Genomic DNA, 21039 nt, shown 5'->3' with positions numbered 1-21039 from the left:
CCCACCCCATCTTGGACTCCCCTAGGTCTCTAGTTTAAAAAAATGCACAGGTTTGGTAGGACTCCCTAGGTGCCGGCTGAGCTAGAGGCCAAAATCTACAGGTAGGCACTTTGCAAAAAACACCTCTGTTTTCCGTCAAAATATGGGATGTGTCCTCGTCGTATTTTGGGGCATTACCTGTTCTAGGCGCTATGCCCACCCACACAACTGAGGTATCATTTTTATCGGGAGACTTGGGGGAACGCTGGGTGGAAGGAAATGTTTGGCTCCTCTCAGATTCCAGAACTTTCTTTTACCGAAATGTGAGGAAAATGTGTTTTTTTAGCCCAATTTTGATGTTTGCAAAGGATTCTGGGTAACAGAACCTGGTCAGAGCCCCACAAGTCACCCCATCTTGGATTCCCCTAGGTCTCTAGTTTTCAAAAATACACAGGTTTGGTAGGTTTCCCTAGGTGCCGGCTGAGCTAGAGGCCAAAATCTACAGGTAGGCACTTTGCAAAAAACACCTCTGTTTTCTGTCAAAAATGGGATGTGTCCTCGTTGTGTTTTGGGGCATTTCCTGTCGCGGGCGCTAGACCTACCCACACAAGTGAGGTATCATTTTTATCAGGAGACTTGGGGGAACGCTGGGTGGAAGGAAATGTTTGGCTCCTCTCAGATTCCAGAACTTTCTGTCACCGAAATGTGAGGAAAATGTGTTTTTTTTGCCAAATTTTGAGGTTTGCAAAGGATTCTGGCTAACAGAACCTGGTCAGAGCCCCACAAGTCCGCCCATATTGGATTCCCCTCGGTCTCTAGTTTTAAAAAATGCACAGGTTTGGTAGGTTTCCCTAGGTATGTGCTGAGCTATAGGCCAAAATCTACAGGTAGGCACTTTGCAAAAAACACCTCTGTTTTCTGTCAAAAAATGGGATGTGACCTCGTTCTGTTTTGGGGCATTTCCTGTCGCGGGCGCTAGGCCTACCCACACAAGTGAGGTATCAGTTGTATCGGGAAACTTGGGGGAACGCTGGGTGGAAGGAAATTTGTGGCTCCTCTCAGATTCCAGAACTTTCTGTCACCGAAATGTGAGGAAAATGTGTTTTTTTACCAAAATTTTGAGGTTTGCAAAGGATTCTGGGTAACACAACCTGGTCAGAGCCCCACAACCCACCCCATCTTGGACTCCCCTAGGTCTCTAGTTTTAAAAAATGCACAGGTTTGGTAGGACTCCCTAGGTGCCGGCTGAGCTAGAGGCCAAAATCTACAGGTAGGCACTTTGCAAAAAAAACCTCTGTTTTCCGTCAAAATATGGGATGTGTCCACGTCGTATTTTGGGGCATTACCTGTTCTAGGCGCTAGGCCCACCCACACAACTGAGGTATCATTTTTATCGGGAGACTTGGGGGAACGCTGGGTGGAAGGAAATGTTTGGCTCCTCTCAGATTCCAGAACTTTCTTTTACCGAAATGTGAGGAAAATGTCTTTTTTTAGCCCAATTTTGAGGTTTGCAAAGGATTCTGGGTAACAGAACCTGGTCAGAGCCCCACAAGTCACCCCATCTTGGATTCCCCTAGGTCTCTAGTTTTCAAAAATACACAGGTTTGGTAGGTTTCCCTAGGTGCCGGCTGAGCTAGAGGCATAAATCTACAGGTAGGCACTTTGCAAAAAACACCTCTGTTTTCTGTCAAAAATGGGATGTGTCCTCATTGTGTTTTGGGGCATTTCCTGTCGCGGGCGCTAGACCTACCCACACAAGTGAGATATCATTTGTATCGGGAAACCTTGGGGAACGCTGGGTGAAAGGAAATTTGTGGCTCCTCTCAGATTCCGGAACTTTCTGTCACCGAAATGTGAGGAAAATGTGTTTTTTTAGCCAAATTTTGAGGTTTGCAAAGGATTCTGGGTAACAGAACCTGGTCAGATCCCCACAACCCACCCCATCTTGGATTCCCCTAGGTCTCTAGTTTTAAAAAATGGACAGGTTTGGTAGGTTTCCCTAGGTGGCGGCTGAGCTAGAGGCCAAAATCTACAGGTATGCACTTTGCAAAAAACACATCTGTTTTCTGTCAAAAAATGGGATGCGTCCTCATTGTGTTTTGGGGCATTTCCTGTCGCTGGCGCTAGTCCCACCCACACAAGTGTGGTATCATTTGTATCAGGAGACTTGGGGAAACACTGGGTGGAAGGACATTTGTGGCTCCTCTCAGATTTCAGAACTTTCTGTCATCGAAATATGAGGAAAATGTGTTTTTTTAGCAAAATTCTGAGGTTTGCAAAGGATTCTGGGTAACAAAACCTGGTCAGAGCCCCACAACCCACCCCATCTTGGATTCCCCTAGGTCTCTAGTTTTAAAAAATGGACAGGTTTGGTAGGTTTCCCTAGGTGGCGGCTGAGCTAGAGGCCAAAATCTACAGGTAGGCACTTTGTAAAAAACACCTCAGTTTTCTATCAAAAAATGTGATGCGTCCTCGTTATATTTTGGGGCATTTCCTGTCGCGGGCGCTAGGCCCACCCACACAAGTGAGGTATCATTTGTATCAGGAGACTTGGGGGAACGCTGGGTGGAAGGACATTTGTGGCTCCTCTCAGATTTCAGAACTTTCTGTCACCGAAATGTGAGGAAAATGTGTTTTTTTAGCCAAATTTTGAGGTTTGCAAAGGATTCTGGGTAACAGAACCTGGTCAGAGCCCCACAAGTCACCCCATCTTGGATTCCCCTAGGTCTCTAGTTTTAAAAAATGCACAGGTTTGGTAGGTTTCCCTAGGTGCCGGCTGATCTAGAGGCCAAAATCTACAGGTAGGCACTTTGCAAAAAACACCTCTGTTTTCTGTCAAAATATGGGATGTGTCCACGTTGTGTTTTGGGGTAATTCCTTCCGCGGGCGCTAGGCCTACCCACACAAGTGAGGTATGATTTGTATCGGGAGACTTGAGGGAACGCTGGGTAGAAGTAAATTTGTGGCTCCTCTCAGATTCCAGAACTCTCTGTCATCGAAATGTGAGGAAAATTTGTTTTCTTAGCCAGATTTTGAGGTTTGCAAAGGATTCTGGGTAACAGAACCTGGTCAGAGCCCCACAACCCACCCCATCTTGGATTCCCCTAGGTCTCTAGTTTTCAAAAATGCACAGGTTTGGTAGGTTTCCCTAGGTGGCGGCTGAGCTAGAGGCCAAAATCTACAGGTATGCACTTTGCAAAAAACACATCTGTTTTCTGTCAAAAAATGGGATGCGTCCTCATTGTGTTTTGGGGCATTTCCTGTCGCGGGCGCTAGTCCCACCCACACAAGTGTGGTATCATTTGTATCAGGAGACTTGGGGGAACACTGGGTGGAAGGACATTTGTGGCTCCTCTCAGATTTCAGAACTTTCTGTCATCGAAATATGAGGAAAATGTGTTTTTTTAGCAAAATTCTGAGGTTTGCAAAGGATTCTGGGTAACAAAACCTGGTCAGAGCCCCACAACCCACCCCATCTTGGATTCCCCTAGGTCTCTAGTTTTAAAAAATGGACAGGTTTGGTAGGTTTCCCTAGGTGGCGGCTGAGCTAGAGGCCAAAATCTACAGGTAGGCACTTTGTAAAAAACACCTCAGTTTTCTATCAAAAAATGTGATGCGTCCTCGTTATATTTTGGGGCACTTCCTGTCGCGGGCGCTAGGCCCACCCACACAAGTGAGGTATCATTTGTATCAGGAGACTTGGGGGAACGCTGGGTGGAAGGACATTTGTGGCTCCTCTCAGATTTCAGAACTTTCTGTCACCGAAATGTGAGGAAAATGTGTTTTTTTAGCCAAATTTTGAGGTTTGCAAAGGATTCTGGGTAACAGAACCTGGTCAGAGCCCCACAACTCACCCCATCTTGGATTCCCCTAGGTCTCTAGTTTTCAAAAATGCACAGGTTTGGTAGGTTTCCCTAGGTGCCGGCTGATCTAGAGGCCAAAATCTACAGGTAGGCACTTTGCAAAAAACACCTCTGTTTTCTGTCAAAATATGGGATGTGTCCACGTTGTGTTTTGGGGTAATTCCTTCCGCTGGCGCTAGGCCTACCCACACAAGTGAGGTATGATTTGTATCGGGAGACTTGAGGGAACGCTGGGTAGAAGGAAATTTGTGTCTCCTCTCAGATTCCAGAACTCTCTGTCATCGAAATGTGTGGAAAATGTGTTTTCTTAGCCAGATTTTGAGGTTTGCAAAGGATTCTGGGTAACAGAACCTGGTCAGAGCCCCACAACCCACCCCATCTTGGATTCCCCTAGGTCTCTAGTTTTCAAAAATGCACAGGTTTGGTAGGTTTCCCTAGATGCCGGCTGAGCTAGAGGCCAAAATCTACAGGTAGGCACTTTGCAAAAAACACCTCTGTTTTCTGTCAAAAAATGGGATGTGTCCTCGTTGTGTTTTGGGGCATTTCCTGTTGCGGGCGCAAGGCCTACCCACACAAGTGAGGTATGATTCTTATCAGGAGACTTGGGTGAACGCTGGGTGGAAGAAGATTTGTGGCTCCTCTCAGATTCCAGAACTTTCTGTCACCGAAATGTAAGGAAAATTTTTTTTTTTACTCACATTTTGAGATTTGCAAAGGATTCTGGGTAACAGAACCTGGTCAGAGCCCCACAAGTCACCTGATCTTGGATTCCCCTAGGTCTCTAGTTTTAAAAAATGCACAGGTTTGGTAGGTTTCTCTAGGTGCCGGCTGAGCTAGAGGCCAAAATCTACAGGTAGGCACTTTGCAAAAAACACCTCTGTTTTCTGTCAAAAAATGGGATGCGTCCTCATTGTGTTTTGGGGCATTTCCTGTCGCGGGCGCTAGTCCCACCCACACAAGTGTGGTATCATTTGAATCAGGAGACTTTGGGGAACACTGGGTGGAAGGACATTTGTGGCTCCTCTCAGATTTCAGAACTTTCTGTCATCGAAATGTGAGGAAAATGTGTTTTTTTAGCCAAATTCTGAGGTTTGCAAAGGATTCTGGGTAACAAAACCTGGTCAGAGCCCCACAACCCACCCCATCTTGGATTCCCCTAGGTCTCTAGTTTAAAAAAATGCACAGGTTTGGTAGGTCTCCCTAGGTGCCGGCTGAGCTACAGTAGAGGCCAAAATCTACAGGTAGGCACTTTTTAAAAAACACCTCAGTTTTCTATCAAAAAATGTGATGCGTCCTCGTTGTGTTTTGGGGCATTTCCTGTCTCGGGCGCTAGGCCCACCCACACAAGTGAGGTATCATTTGTATCTGGAGACTTGGGGAACGCTGGGTGGAAGGACATTTGTGGCTCCTCTCAGATTTCAGAACTTTCTGTCACCGAAATGTGAGGAAAATGTGTTTTTTTAGCCAAATTTTGAGGTTTGCAAAGAATTCTGGGTAACAGAACCTGGTCAGAGCACCACAAGTCACCCCATCTTGGATTCCCCTAGGTCTCTAGTTTTCAAAAATGCACAGGTTTGGTAGGTTTCCCTAGATGCCGGCTGAGCTAGAGGCCAAAATCTACAGGTAGGCACTTTGCAAAAAACACCTCTGTTTTCTGTCAAAAAATGGGATGTGTCCTCGTTGTGTTTTGGGGCATTTCCTGTCGCGGGCGCTAGTCCCACCCACACAAGTGTGGTATCATTTGTATCAGGAGACTTGGGGAAACACTGGGTGGACGGACATTTGTGGCTCCTCTCAGATTTCAGAACTTTCTGTCATCGAAATATGAGGAAAATGTGTTTTTTTAGCAAAATTCTGAGGTTTGCAAAGGATTCTGGGTAACAAAACCTGGTCAGAGCCCCACAACCCACCCCATCTTGGATTCCCCTAGGTCTCTAGTTTTAATAAATGGACAGGTTTGGTAGGTTTCCCTAGGTGGCGGCTGAGCTAGAGGCCAAAATCTACAGGTAGGCACTTTGTAAAAAACACCTCAGTTTTCTATCAAAAAATGTGATGCGTCCTCGTTATATTTTGGGGCATTTCCTGTCGCGGGCGCTAGGCCCACCCACACAAGTGAGGTATCATTTGTATCAGGAGACTTGGGGGAACGCTGGGTGGAAGGACATTTGTGGCTCCTCTCAGATTTCAGAACTTTCTGTCACCGAAATGTGAGGAAAATGTGTTTTTTTAGCCAAATTTTGAGGTTTGCAAAGGATTCTGGGTAACAGAACCTGGTCAGAGCCCCACAAGTCACCCCATCTTGGATTCCCCTAGGTCTCTAGTTTTAAAAAATGGACAGGTTTGGTAGGTTTCCCTAGGTGGCGGCTGAGCTAGAGGCCAAAATCTACAGGTAGGCACTTTGTAAAAAACACCTCAGTTTTCTATCAAAAAATGTGATGCGTCCTCGTTATATTTTGGGGCATTTCCTGTCGCGGGCGCTAGGCCTACCCACACAAGTGAGGTATGATTTGTATCGGGAGACTTGAGGGAACGCTGGGTAGAAGTAAATTTGTGGCTCCTCTCAGATTCCAGAACTCTCTGTCATCGAAATGTGAGGAAAATTTGTTTTCTTAGCCAGATTTTGAGGTTTGCAAAGGATTCTGGGTAACAGAACCTGGTCAGAGCCCCACAACCCACCCCATCTTGGATTCCCCTAGGTCTCTAGTTTTCAAAAATGCACAGGTTTGGTAGGTTTCCCTAGGTGGCGGCTGAGCTAGAGGCCAAAATCTACAGGTATGCACTTTGCAAAAAACACATCTGTTTTCTGTCAAAAAATGGGATGCGTCCTCATTGTGTTTTGGGGCATTTCCTGTCGCGGGCGCTAGTCCCACCCACACAAGTGTGGTATCATTTGTATCAGGAGACTTGGGGGAACACTGGGTGGAAGGACATTTGTGGCTCCTCTCAGATTTCAGAACTTTCTGTCATCGAAATATGAGGAAAATGTGTTTTTTTAGCAAAATTCTGAGGTTTGCAAAGGATTCTGGGTAACAAAACCTGGTCAGAGCCCCACAACCCACCCCATCTTGGATTCCCCTAGGTCTCTAGTTTTAAAAAATGGACAGGTTTGGTAGGTTTCCCTAGGTGGCGGCTGAGCTAGAGGCCAAAATCTACAGGTAGGCACTTTGTAAAAAACACCTCAGTTTTCTATCAAAAAATGTGATGCGTCCTCGTTATATTTTGGGGCATTTCCTGTCGCGGGCGCTAGGCCCACCCACACAAGTGAGGTATCATTTGTATCAGGAGACTTGGGGGAACGCTGGGTGGAAGGACATTTGTGGCTCCTCTCAGATTTCAGAACTTTCTGTCACCGAAATGTGAGGAAAATGTGTTTTTTTAGCCAAATTTTGAGGTTTGCAAAGGATTCTGGGTAACAGAACCTGGTCAGAGCCCCACAACTCACCCCATCTTGGATTCCCCTAGGTCTCTAGTTTTCAAAAATGCACAGGTTTGGTAGGTTTCCCTAGGTGCCGGCTGATCTAGAGGCCAAAATCTACAGGTAGGCACTTTGCAAAAAACACCTCTGTTTTCTGTCAAAATATGGGATGTGTCCACGTTATGTTTTGGGGTAATTCCTTCCACTGGCGCTAGGCCTACCCACACAAGTGAGGTATGATTTGTATCGGGAGACTTGAGGGAACGCTGGGTAGAAGTAAATTTGTGGCTCCTCTCAGATTCCAGAACTCTCTGTCATCGAAATGTGTGGAAAATGTGTTTTCTTAGCCAGATTTTGAGGTTTGCAAAGGATTCTGGGTAACAGAACCTGGTCAGAGCCCCACAACCCACCCCATCTTGGATTCCCCTAGGTCTCTAGTTTTCAAAAATGCACAGGTTTGGTAGGTTTCCCTAGATGCCGGCTGAGCTAGAGGCCAAAATCTACAGGTAGGCACTTTGCAAAAAACACCTCTGTTTTCTGTCAAAAAATGGGATGTGTCCTCGTTGTGTTTTGGGGCATTTCCTGTTGCGGGCGCAAGGCCTACCCACACAAGTGAGGTATGATTCTTATCAGGAAACTTGGGTGAACGCTGGGTGGAAGAAGATTTGTGGCTCCTCTCAGATTCCAGAACTTTCTGTCACCGAAATGTAAGGAACATTTTTTTTTTTACTCACATTTTGAGATTTGCAAAGGATTCTGGGTAACAGAACCTGGTCAGAGCCCCACAAGTCACCTGATCTTGGATTCCCCTAGGTCTCTAGTTTTAAAAAATGCACAGGTTTGGTAGGTTTCTCTAGGTGCCGGCTGAGCTAGAGGCCAAAATCTACAGGTAGGCACTTTGCAAAAAACACCTCTGTTTTCTGTCAAAAAATGGGATGCGTCCTCATTGTGTTTTGGGGCATTTCCTGTCGCGGGCGCTAGTCCCACCCACACAAGTGTGGTATCATTTGAATCAGGAGACTTTGGGGAACACTGGGTGGAAGGACATTTGTGGCTCCTCTCAGATTTCAGAACTTTCTGTCATCGAAATGTGAGGAAAATGTGTTTTTTTAGCCAAATTCTGAGGTTTGCAAAGGATTCTGGGTAACAAAACCTGGTCAGAGCCCCACAACCCACCCCATCTTGGATTCCCCTAGGTCTCTAGTTTAAAAAAATGCACAGGTTTGGTAGGTCTCCCTAGGTGCCGGCTGAGCTACAGTAGAGGCCAAAATCTACAGGTAGGCACTTTTTAAAAAACACCTCAGTTTTCTATCAAAAAATGTGATGCGTCCTCGTTGTGTTTTGGGGCATTTCCTGTCTCGGGCGCTAGGCCCACCCACACAAGTGAGGTATCATTTGTATCTGGAGACTTGGGGAACGCTGGGTGGAAGGACATTTGTGGCTCCTCTCAGATTTCAGAACTTTCTGTCACCGAAATGTGAGGAAAATGTGTTTTTTTAGCCAAATTTTGAGGTTTGCAAAGAATTCTGGGTAACAGAACCTGGTCAGAGCACCACAAGTCACCCCATCTTGGATTCCCCTAGGTCTCTAGTTTTCAAAAATGCACAGGTTTGGTAGGTTTCCCTAGGTGCCGGCTGAGCTAGAGGCCAAAATCTACAGGTAGGCACTTTGCAAAAAACACCTCTGTTTTCTGTCAAAATATGGGATGTGTCCACGTTGTGTTTTGGGGTAATTCCTTCCGCGGGTGCTAGGCCTACCCACACAAGTGAGGTATGATTTGTATCGGGAGACTTGGGGGAACGCTGGGTAGAAGGATATTTGTGGCTCCTCTTAGATTCCAGAACTTTCTGTCATCGAAATGTGAGGAAAATGTGTTTTCTTAGCCAAATTTTGAGGTTTGCAAAGGATTCTGGGTAACAGAACCTGGTCAGAGCCCCACAAGTCACCCCATCTTGGATTCCCCTAGGTCTCTAGTTTTCAAAAATGCACAGGTTTGGTAGGTTTCCCTAGGTGCCGGCTGAGCTAGAGGCCAAAATCTACAGGTAGGCACTTTGCATAAAACACCTCTGTCTTCTGTTAAAAAATGGGATGTGTCCTCGTTGTGTTTTGGGGCATTTCCTGTCGCGGGCGCTAGGCCTACCCACACAAGTGAGGTATAATTCTTATCAGGAGACTTAGGTGAACGCTGGGTGGAAGGAAATTTGTGGCTCCTCTCAGATTCCAGAACTTTCTGTCACCGAAATGTGAGGAAAATGTGTTTTTTTTACTCACATTTTGAGGTTTGCAAAGGATTCTGGGGAACAGAACCTGGTCAGAGCCTCACAAGTCACCTCATCTTGGATTCCCCTAGGTCTCTAGTTTTCGAAAATGCACAGGTTTGGTAGGTTTCTCTAGGTGCCGGCTAAGCTAGAGGCCAAAATCTACAGGTAGGCACTTTGCAAAAAACACCTCGGTTTTCTGTCAAAAAATGGGATGTCTCCTCTTTGTGTTCTGGGGCATTTCCTGTCGCGGGCGCTAGGCCTACCCACACAAGTGAGGTATCATTTTTATCAGGAGACTCGGGAGAACGCTGGGTGGAAGGAAATTTGTGGCTCCTCTCAGATTCCAGAAATTTCTGTCACCGAAATGGAACGAAAATGTGTTTTTTTTTACTCACATTTTGAGGTTTGCAAAGGATTCTAGGTAACAGAACCTGGTCAGAGCCCCACAAGTCACCTCATCCTGGATTCCCCTAGGTCTCTAGTTTTAAAAAATGCACAGGTTTGGTAGGTTTCCCTAGGTGCCGGCTGAGCTAGAGTCCAAAATCTACAGGTAGGAACTTTGCAAAAAACACCTCTGTTTTCTGTCAAAAAATGGGATGTGTCCTCGTTGTGTTTTGGGGCATTTCCTGTCGCGGGCGCTAGGCCCACCCACACAAGTGAAGTATCATTTGTATCTGGAGACTTGGGAGAACACTGGGTGGAAGGAAATTTGTAGCTCCTCTCAGATTCCAGATCTTTCTGTCACCAAAATGTGAGGAAAATGTATTTTTTTACCCAAATTTTGAGGTTTGCAAAGGATTCTGGTAAGAGAACCTGGTCAGAGCCCCACAAGTCACCCCATCTTGGATTCCCTTAGGTCTCTAGTTTTCAAAAATGCACAGGTTTGGTAGGTTAACCTAAATGCCGGCTGAGCTAGAGGCCAAAATCTACAGGTAGGCACTTTGCAAAAAATACCTCTGTTTTCTATAAAAAAATGGGATGTGTCCTCGTTGTGTTTTGGGGCATTTCCTGTCGCGGGCGCTAGACCTACCCACACAAGTGAGGTATCATTTGTATCGGGAAACTTGGGGGAACGGTGGGTGAAAGGAAATTTGTGGCTCCTCTCAGATTCCAGAACTTTCTGTCACCGAAATGTGAGGAAAATGTGTTTTTTTAGCCAAATTTTGAGGTTTGCAAAGGATTCTGGGTAACAGAACCTGGTCAGAGCCCCACAACCCGCCCCCATCTTGGATTCCCCTAGGTCTCTAGTTTTAAAAAATGGACAGGTTTGGTAGGTTTCCCTAGGTGGCGGCTGAGCTCGAGGCCAAAATCTACAGGTAGGCACTTTGCAAAAAACACATCTGTTTTCTGTCAAAAAATGGGGTGCGTCCTCATTGTGTTTTGGGGCATTTCCTGTCACGGGCGCTAGTCCCACCCACACAAGTGAGGTATCATTTCTATCAGGAGACTTGGGGGAACACTGGGTGGAAGGACATTTGTGGCTCCTCTGAGATTTCAGAACTTTCTGTCACCGAAATGTGAGAAAAATTTGTTTTTTTAGCCAAATTCTGAGGTTTGCAAAGGATTCTCGGTAACAAAACCTGGTCAGAGCCCCACAACCCACCCCATCTTGGATTCCCTTAGGTCTCTAGTTTTAAAAAATGAACAGGTTTGGTAGGTCTCCCCAGGTGCCGGCTGAGCTAGAGGCCAAAATCTACAGGTAGGCACTTTGTAAAAAACACCTCAGTTTTCAATCAAAAAATGGGATGTGTCCACGTTGTGTTTTGGGGTAATTCCTTCCGCGGGCGCTAGGCCTACCCACACAAGTGAGGTATGATTTGTATCGGGAGACTTGGGGGAACGCTGGGTGGAAGGAAATTTGTAGCTCCTCTCAGATTCCAGAACTTTCTGTCACCGAAAAGTGAGGAAAATGTGTTTTTTTACCCAAATTTTGAGGTTTGCAAAGGATTCTGGGTAAGAGAACCTGGTCAGAGCCCCACAAGTCACCCCATCTTGGATTGCCCAACGTCTCAAGTTTTCAAAAATGCACAGGTTTGGTAGGTTACCCTAGGTGCCGGCTGAGCTAGAGGCCAAAATCTACAGGTAGGCACTTTGCAAAAAACACCTCTGTTTTCTGTCAGAAAATGGGATGTGTCCTCCTTGTGTTTTGGGGCATTTACTGTCGCAGGCGCTATGCCTACCCACACAAGTGAGGTATCATTTTTATCAGGAAACTTGGGGGAACGCTGGGTGGAAGGACATTTGTGGCTCCTCTCAGATTTCAGAACTTTCTGTCATCGAAATATGAGGAAAATGTGTTTTTTTATCAAAATTCTGAGGTTTGCAAAGGATTCTGGGTAACAAAACCTGGTCAGAGCCCCACAACCCACCCCATCTTGGATTCCCCTAGGTCTCTAGTTTTAAAAAATGGACAGGTTTGGTAGGTTTCCCTAGGTGGCGGCTGAGCTAGAGGCCAAAATCTACAGGTAGGCACTTTGTAAAAAACACCTCAGTTTTCTATCAAAAAATGTGATGCGTCCTCGTTATATTTTGGGGCATTTCCTGTCGCGGGCGCTAGGCCCACCCACACAAGTGAGGTATCATTTGTATCAGGAGACTTGGGGGAACGCTGGGTGGAAGGACATTTGTGGCTCCTCTCAGATTTCAGAACTTTCTGTCACCGAAATGTGAGGAAAATGTGTTTTTTTAGCCAAATTTTGAGGTTTGCAAAGGATTCTGGGTAACAGAACCTGGTCAGAGCCCCACAAGTCACCCCATCTTGGATTCCCCTAGGTCTCTAGTTTTAAAAAATGGACAGGTTTGGTAGGTTTCCCTAGGTGGCGGCTGAGCTAGAGGCCAAAATCTACAGGTAGGCACTTTGTAAAAAACACCTCAGTTTTCTATCAAAAAATGTGATGCGTCCTCGTTATATTTTGGGGCATTTCCTGTCGCGGGCGCTAGGCCTACCCACACAAGTGAGGTATGATTTGTATCGGGAGACTTGAGGGAACGCTGGGTAGAAGTAAATTTGTGGCTCCTCTCAGATTCCAGAACTCTCTGTCATCGAAATGTGAGGAAAATTTGTTTTCTTAGCCAGATTTTGAGGTTTGCAAAGGATTCTGGGTAACAGAACCTGGTCAGAGCCCCACAACCCACCCCATCTTGGATTCCCCTAGGTCTCTAGTTTTCAAAAATGCACAGGTTTGGTAGGTTTCCCTAGGTGGCGGCTGAGCTAGAGGCCAAAATCTACAGGTATGCACTTTGCAAAAAACACATCTGTTTTCTGTCAAAAAATGGGATGCGTCCTCATTGTGTTTTGGGGCATTTCCTGTCGCGGGCGCTAGTCCCACCCACACAAGTGTGGTATCATTTGTATCAGGAGACTTGGGGGAACACTGGGTGGAAGGACATTTGTGGCTCCTCTCAGATTTCAGAACTTTCTGTCATCGAAATATGAGGAAAATGTGTTTTTTTAGCAAAATTCTGAGGTTTGCAAAGGATTCTGGGTAACAAAACCTGGTCAGAGCCCCACAACCCACCCCATCTTGGATTCCCCTAGGTCTCTAGTTTTAAAAAATGGACAGGTTTGGTAGGTTTCCCTAGGTGGCGGCTGAGCTAGAGGCCAAAATCTACAGGTAGGCACTTTGTAAAAAACACCTCAGTTTTCTATCAAAAAATGTGATGCGTCCTCGTTATATTTTGGGGCATTTCCTGTCGCGGGCGCTAGGCCCACCCACACAAGTGAGGTATCATTTGTATCAGGAGACTTGGGGGAACGCTGGGTGGAAGGACATTTGTGGCTCCTCTCAGATTTCAGAACTTTCTGTCACCGAAATGTGAGGAAAATGTGTTTTTTTAGCCAAATTTTGAGGTTTGCAAAGGATTCTGGGTAACAGAACCTGGTCAGAGCCCCACAACTCACCCCATCTTGGATTCCCCTAGGTCTCTAGTTTTCAAAAATGCACAGGTTTGGTAGGTTTCCCTAGGTGCCGGCTGATCTAGAGGCCAAAATCTACAGGTAGGCACTTTGCAAAAAACACCTCTGTTTTCTGTCAAAATATGGGATGTGTCCACGTTGTGTTTTGGGGTAATTCCTTCCGCTGGCGCTAGGCCTACCCACACAAGTGAGGTATGATTTGTATCGGGAGACTTGAGGGAACGCTGGGTAGAAGTAAATTTGTGGCTCCTCTCAGATTCCAGAACTCTCTGTCATCGAAATGTGTGGAAAATGTGTTTTCTTAGCCAGATTTTGAGGTTTGCAAAGGATTCTGGGTAACAGAACCTGGTCAGAGCCCCACAACCCACCCCATCTTGGATTCCCCTAGGTCTCTAGTTTTCAAAAATGCACAGGTTTGGTAGGTTTCCCTAGATGCCGGCTGAGCTAGAGGCCAAAATCTACAGGTAGGCACTTTGCAAAAAACACCTCTGTTTTCTGTCAAAAAATGGGATGTGTCCTCGTTGTGTTTTGGGGCATTTCCTGTTGCGGGCGCAAGGCCTACCCACACAAGTGAGGTATGATTCTTATCAGGAGACTTGGGGGAACGCTGGGTGGAAGAAGATTTGTGGCTCCTCTCAGATTCCAGAACTTTCTGTCACCGAAATGTAAGGAAAATTTTTTTTTTTACTCACATTTTGAGATTTGCAAAGGATTCTGGGTAACAGAACCTGGTCAGAGCCCCACAAGTCACCTGATCTTGGATTCCCCTAGGTCTCTAGTTTTAAAAAATGCACAGGTTTGGTAGGTTTCTCTAGGTGCCGGCTGAGCTAGAGGCCAAAATCTACAGGTAGGCACTTTGCAAAAAACACCTCTGTTTTCTGTCAAAAAATGGGATGCGTCCTCATTGTGTTTTGGGGCATTTCCTGTCGCGGGCGCTAGTCCCACCCACACAAGTGTGGTATCATTTGAATCAGGAGACTTTGGGGAACACTGGGTGGAAGGACATTTGTGGCTCCTCTCAGATTTCAGAACTTTCTGTCATCGAAATGTGAGGAAAATGTGTTTTTTTAGCCAAATTCTGAGGTTTGCAAAGGATTCTGGGTAACAAAACCTGGTCAGAGCCCCACAACCCACCCCATCTTGGATTCCCCTAGGTCTCTAGTTTAAAAAAATGCACAGGTTTGGTAGGTCTCCCTAGGTGCCGGCTGAGCTACAGTAGAGGCCAAAATCTACAGGTAGGCACTTTTTAAAAAACACCTCAGTTTTCTATCAAAAAATGTGATGCGTCCTCGTTGTGTTTTGGGGCATTTCCTGTCTCGGGCGCTAGGCCCACCCACACAAGTGAGGTATCATTTGTATCTGGAGACTTGGGGAACGCTGGGTGGAAGGACATTTGTGGCTCCTCTCAGATTTCAGAACTTTCTGTCACCGAAATGTGAGGAAAATGTGTTTTTTTAGCCAAATTTTGAGGTTTGCAAAGAATTCTGGGTAACAGAACCTGGTCAGAGCACCACAAGTCACCCCATCTTGGATTCCCCTAGGTCTCTAGTTTTCAAAAATGCACAGGTTTGGTAGGTTTCCCTAGGTGCCGGCTGAGCTAGAGGCCAAAATCTACAGGTAGGCACTTTGCAAAAAACACCTCTGTTTTCTGTCAAAATATGGGATGTGTCCACGTTGTGTTTTGGGGTAATTCCTTCCGCGGGTGCTAGGCCTACCCACACAAGTGAGGTATGATTTGTATCGGGAGACTTGGGGGAACGCTGGGTAGAAGGATATTTGTGGCTCCTCTTAGATTCCAGAACTTTCTGTCATCGAAATGTGAGGAAAATGTGTTTTCTTAGCCAAATTTTGAGGTTTGCAAAGGATTCTGGGTAACAGAACCTGGTCAGAGCCCCACAAGTCACCCCATCTTGGATTCCCCTAGGTCTCTAGTTTTCAAAAATGCACAGGTTTGGTAGGTTTCCCTAGGTGCCGGCTGAGCTAGAGGCCAAAATCTACAGGTAGGCACTTTGCATAAAACACCTCTGTCTTCTGTTAAAAAATGGGATGTGTCCTCGTTGTGTTTTGGGGCATTTCCTGTCGCGGGCGCTAGGCCTACCCACACAAGTGAGGTATAATTCTTATCAGGAGACTTAGGTGAACGCTGGGTGGAAGGAAATTTGTGGCTCCTCTCAGATTCCAGAACTTTCTGTCACCGAAATGTGAGGAAAATGTGTTTTTTTTACTCACATTTTGAGGTTTGCAAAGGATTCTGGGGAACAGAACCTGGTCAGAGCCTCACAAGTCACCTCATCTTGGATTCCCCTAGGTCTCTAGTTTTCGAAAATGCACAGGTTTGGTAGGTTTCTCTAGGTGCCGGCTGAGCTAGAGGCCAAAATCTACAGGTAGGCAATTTGCAAAAAACACCTCGGTTTTCTGTCAAAAAATGGGATGTCTCCTCTTTGTGTTCTGGGGCATTTCCTGTCGCGGGCGCTAGGCCTACCCACACAAGTGAGGTATCATTTTTATCAGGAGACTCGGGAGAACGCTGGGTGGAAGGAAATTTGTGGCTCCTCTCAGATTCCAGAAATTTCTGTCACCGAAATGGAACGAAAATGTGTTTTTTTTTACTCACATTTTGAGGTTTGCAAAGGATTCTAGGTAACAGAACCTGGTCAGAGCCCCACAAGTCACCTCATCCTGGATTCCCCTAGGTCTCTAGTTTTAAAAAATGCACAGGTTTGGTAGGTTTCCCTAGGTGCCGGCTGAGCTAGAGTCCAAAATCTACAGGTAGGAACTTTGCAAAAAACACCTCTGTTTTCTGTCAAAAAATGGGATGTGTCCTCGTTGTGTTTTGGGGCATTTCCTGTCGCGGGCGCTAGGCCCACCCACACAAGTGAAGTATCATTTGTATCTGGAGACTTGGGAGAACACTGGGTGGAAGGAAATTTGTAGCTCCTCTCAGATTCCAGATCTTTCTGTCACCAAAATGTGAGGAAAATGTATTTTTTTACCCAAATTTTGAGGTTTGCAAAGGATTCTGGTAAGAGAACCTGGTCAGAGCCCCACAAGTCACCCCATCTTGGATTCCCTTAGGTCTCTAGTTTTCAAAAATGCACAGGTTTGGTAGGTTAACCTAAATGCCGGCTGAGCTAGAGGCCAAAATCTACAGGTAGGCACTTTGCAAAAAATACCTCTGTTTTCTATAAAAAAATGGGATGTGTCCTCGTTGTGTTTTGGGGCATTTCCTGTCGCGGGCGCTAGACCTACCCACACAAGTGAGGTATCATTTGTATCGGGAAACTTGGGGGAACGGTGGGTGAAAGGAAATTTGTGGCTCCTCTCAGATTCCAGAACTTTCTGTCACCGAAATGTGAGGAAAATGTGTTTTTTTAGCCAAATTTTGAGGTTTGCAAAGGATTCTGGGTAACAGAACCTGGTCAGAGCCCCACAACCCGCCCCCATCTTGGATTCCCCTAGGTCTCTAGTTTTAAAAAATGGACAGGTTTGGTAGGTTTCCCTAGGTGGCGGCTGAGCTCGAGGCCAAAATCTACAGGTAGGCACTTTGCAAAAAACACATCTGTTTTCTGTCAAAAAATGGGGTGCGTCCTCATTGTGTTTTGGGGCATTTCCTGTCACGGGCGCTAGTCCCACCCACACAAGTGAGGTATCATTTCTATCAGGAGACTTGGGGGAACACTGGGTGGAAGGACATTTGTGGCTCCTCTGAGATTTCAGAACTTTCTGTCACCGAAATGTGAGAAAAATTTGTTTTTTTAGCCAAATTCTGAGGTTTGCAAAGGATTCTCGGTAACAAAACCTGGTCAGAGCCCCACAACCCACCCCATCTTGGATTCCCCTAGGTCTCTAGTTTTAAAAAATGAACAGGTTTGGTAGGTCTCCCCAGGTGCCGGCTGAGCTAGAGGCCAAAATCTACAGGTAGGCACTTTGTAAAAAACACCTCAGTTTTCAATCAAAAAATGGGATGTGTCCACGTTGTGTTTTGGGGTAATTCCTTCCGCGGGCGCTAGGCCTACCCACACAAGTGAGGTATGATTTGTATCGGGAGACTTGGGGGAACGCTGGGTGGAAGGAAATTTGTAGCTCCTCTCAGATTCCAGAACTTTCTGTCACCGAAAAGTGAGGAAAATGTGTTTTTTTACCCAAATTTTGAGGTTTGCAAAGGATTCTGGGTAAGAGAACCTGGTCAGAGCCCCACAAGTCACCCCATCTTGGATTGCCCAACGTCTCAAGTTTTCAAAAATGCACAGGTTTGGTAGGTTACCCTAGGTGCCGGCTGAGCTAGAGGCCAAAATCTACAGGTAGGCACTTTGCAAAAAACACCTCTGTTTTCTGTCAGAAAATGGGATGTGTCCTCCTTGTGTTTTGGGGCATTTACTGTCGCAGGCGCTATGCCTACCCACACAAGTGAGGTATCATTTTTATCAGGAAACTTGGGGGAACGCTGGGTGGAAGGACATTTGTGGCTCCTCTCAGATTTCAGAACTTTCTGTCATCGAAATATGAGGAAAATGTGTTTTTTTAGCAAAATTCTGAGGTTTGCAAAGGATTCTGGGTAACAAAACCTGGTCAGAGCCCCACAACCCACCCCATCTTGGATTCCCCTAGGTCTCTAGTTTTAAAAAATGGACAGGTTTGGTAGGTTTCCCTAGGTGGCGGCTGAGCTAGAGGCCAAAATCTACAGGTAGGCACTTTGTAAAAAACACCTCAGTTTTCTATCAAAAAATGTGATGCGTCCTCGTTATATTTTGGGGCATTTCCTGTCGCGGGCGCTAGGCCCACCCACACAAGTGAGGTATCATTTGTATCAGGAGACTTGGGGGAACGCTGGGTGGAAGGACATTTGTGGCTCCTCTCAGATTTCAGAACTTTCTGTCACCGAAATGTGAGGAAAATGTGTTTTTTTAGCCAAATTTTGAGGTTTGCAAAGGATTCTGGGTAACAGAACCTGGTCAGAGCCCCACAAGTCACCCCATCTTGGATTCCCCTAGGTCTCTAGTTTTAAAAAATGGACAGGTTTGGTAGGTTTCCCTAGGTGGCGGCTGAGCTAGAGGCCAAAATCTACAGGTAGGCACTTTGTAAAAAACACCTCAGTTTTCTATCAAAAAATGTGATGCGTCCTCGTTATATTTTGGGGCATTTCCTGTCGCGGGCGCTAGGCCTACCCACACAAGTGAGGTATGATTTGTATCGGGAGACTTGAGGGAACGCTGGGTAGAAGTAAATTTGTGGCTCCTCTCAGATTCCAGAACTCTCTGTCATCGAAATGTGAGGAAAATTTGTTTTCTTACGCCAGATTTTGAGGTTTGCAAAGGATTCTGGGTAACAGAACCTGGTCAGAGCCCCACAACCCACCCCATCTTGGATTCCCCTAGGTCTCTAGTTTTCAAAAATGCACAGGTTTGGTAGGTTTCCCTAGGTGGCGGCTGAGCTAGAGGCCAAAATCTACAGGTATGCACTTTGCAAAAAACACATCTGTTTTCTGTCAAAAAATGGGATGCGTCCTCATTGTGTTTTGGGGCATTTCCTGTCGCGGGCGCTAGTCCCACCCACACAAGTGTGGTATCATTTGTATCAGGAGACTTGGGGGAACACTGGGTGGAAGGACATTTGTGGCTCCTCTCAGATTTCAGAACTTTCTGTCATCGAAATATGAGGAAAATGTGTTTTTTTAGCAAAATTCTGAGGTTTGCAAAGGATTCTGGGTAACAAAACCTGGTCAGAGCCCCACAACCCACCCCATCTTGGATTCCCCTAGGTCTCTATTTTTAAAAAATGGACAGGTTTGGTAGGTTTCCCTAGGTGGCGGCTGAGCTAGAGGCCAAAATCTACAGGTAGGCACTTTGTAAAAAACACCTCAGTTTTCTATCAAAAAATGTGATGCGTCCTCGTTATATTTTGGGGCATTTCCTGTCGCGGGCGCTAGGCCCACCCACACAAGTGAGGTATCATTTGTATCAGGAGACTTGGGGGAACGCTGGGTGGAAGGACATTTGTGGCTCCTCTCAGATTTCAGAACTTTCTGTCACCGAAATGTGAGGAAAATGTGTTTTTTTAGCCAAATTTTGAGGTTTGCAAAGGATTCTGGGTAACAGAACCTGGTCAGAGCCCCACAACTCACCCCATCTTGGATTCCCCTAGGTCTCTAGTTTTCAAAAATGCACAGGTTTGGTAGGTTTCCCTAGGTGCCGGCTGATCTAGAGGCCAAAATCTACAGGTAGGCACTTTGCAAAAAACACCTCTGTTTTCTGTCAAAATATGGGATGTGTCCACGTTGTGTTTTGGGGTAATTCCTTCCGCTGGCGCTAGGCCTACCCACACAAGTGAGGTATGATTTGTATCGGGAGACTTGAGGGAACGCTGGGTAGAAGTAAATTTGTGGCTCCTCTCAGATTCCAGAACTCTCTGTCATCGAAATGTGTGGAAAATGTGTTTTCTTAGCCAGATTTTGAGGTTTGCAAAGGATTCTGGGTAACAGAACCTGGTCAGAGCCCCACAACCCACCCCATCTTGGATTCCCCTAGGTCTCTAGTTTTCAAAAATGCACAGGTTTGGTAGGTTTCCCTAGATGCCGGCTGAGCTAGAGGCCAAAATCTACAGGTAGGCACTTTGCAAAAAACACCTCTGTTTTCTGTAAAAAATGGGATGTGTCCTCGTTGTGTTTTGGGGCATTTCCTGTTGCGGGCGCAAGGCCTACCCACACAAGTGAGGTATGATTCTTATCAGGAGACTTGGGGGAACGCTGGGTGGAAGAAGATTTGTGGCTCCTCTCAGATTCCAGAACTTTCTGTCACCGAAATGTAAGGAAAATTTTTTTTTTTACTCACATTTTGAGATTTGCAAAGGATTCTGGGTAACAGAACCTGGTCAGAGCCCCACAAGTCACCTGATCTTGGATTCCCCTAGGTCTCTAGTTTTAAAAAATGCACAGGTTTGGTAGGTTTCTCTAGGTGCCGGCTGAGCTAGAGGCCAAAATCTACAGGTAGGCACTTTGCAAAAAACACCTCTGTTTTCTGTCAAAAAATGGGATGCGTCCTCATTGTGTTTTAGGGCATTTCCTGTCGCGGGCGCTAGTCCCACCCACACAAGTGTGGTATCATTTGAATCAGGAGACTTTGGGGAACACTGGGTGGAAGGACATTTGTGGCTCCTCTCAGATTTCAGAACTTTCTGTCATCGAAATGTGAGGAAAATGTGTTTTTTTAGCCAAATTCTGAGGTTTGCAAAGGATTCTGGGTAACAAAACCTGGTCAGAGCCCCACAACCCACCCCATCTTGGATTCCCCTAGGTCTCTAGTTTAAAAAAATGCACAGGTTTGGTAGGTCTCCCTAGGTGCCGGCTGAGCTACAGTAGAGGCCAAAATCTACAGGTAGGCACTTTTTAAAAAACACCTCAGTTTTCTATCAAAAAATGTGATGCGTCCTCGTTGTGTTTTGGGGCATTTCCTGTCTCGGGCGCTAGGCCCACCCACACAAGTGAGGTATCATTTGTATCTGGAGACTTGGGGAACGCTGGGTGGAAGGACATTTGTGGCTCCTCTCAGATTTCAGAACTTTCTGTCACCGAAATGTGAGGAAAATGTGTTTTTTTAGCCAAATTTTGAG

The 21039-nt window shown here is 46.0% G+C and overlaps 1 protein-coding gene across 1 annotated transcript in view; it reads right to left on the bottom strand.

Annotated features, from left to right (window-relative positions):
* LOC138245863 (ATP-binding cassette sub-family A member 9-like) overlaps positions 1-21039 on the bottom strand; it is a 2236336-nt gene that overhangs the window by 369942 nt on the left and 1845355 nt on the right. The window lies entirely within an intron of this gene.

Source organism: Pleurodeles waltl, chromosome 7 (assembly GCF_031143425.1).
Source record: "Pleurodeles waltl isolate 20211129_DDA chromosome 7, aPleWal1.hap1.20221129, whole genome shotgun sequence".
In the NCBI taxonomy this organism is placed as follows: domain Eukaryota; kingdom Metazoa; phylum Chordata; class Amphibia; order Caudata; family Salamandridae; genus Pleurodeles; species Pleurodeles waltl.
The sequence above is the reverse complement of the archived record's forward strand: the minus strand, read 5'-3'. Positions and strand labels throughout refer to the sequence as shown.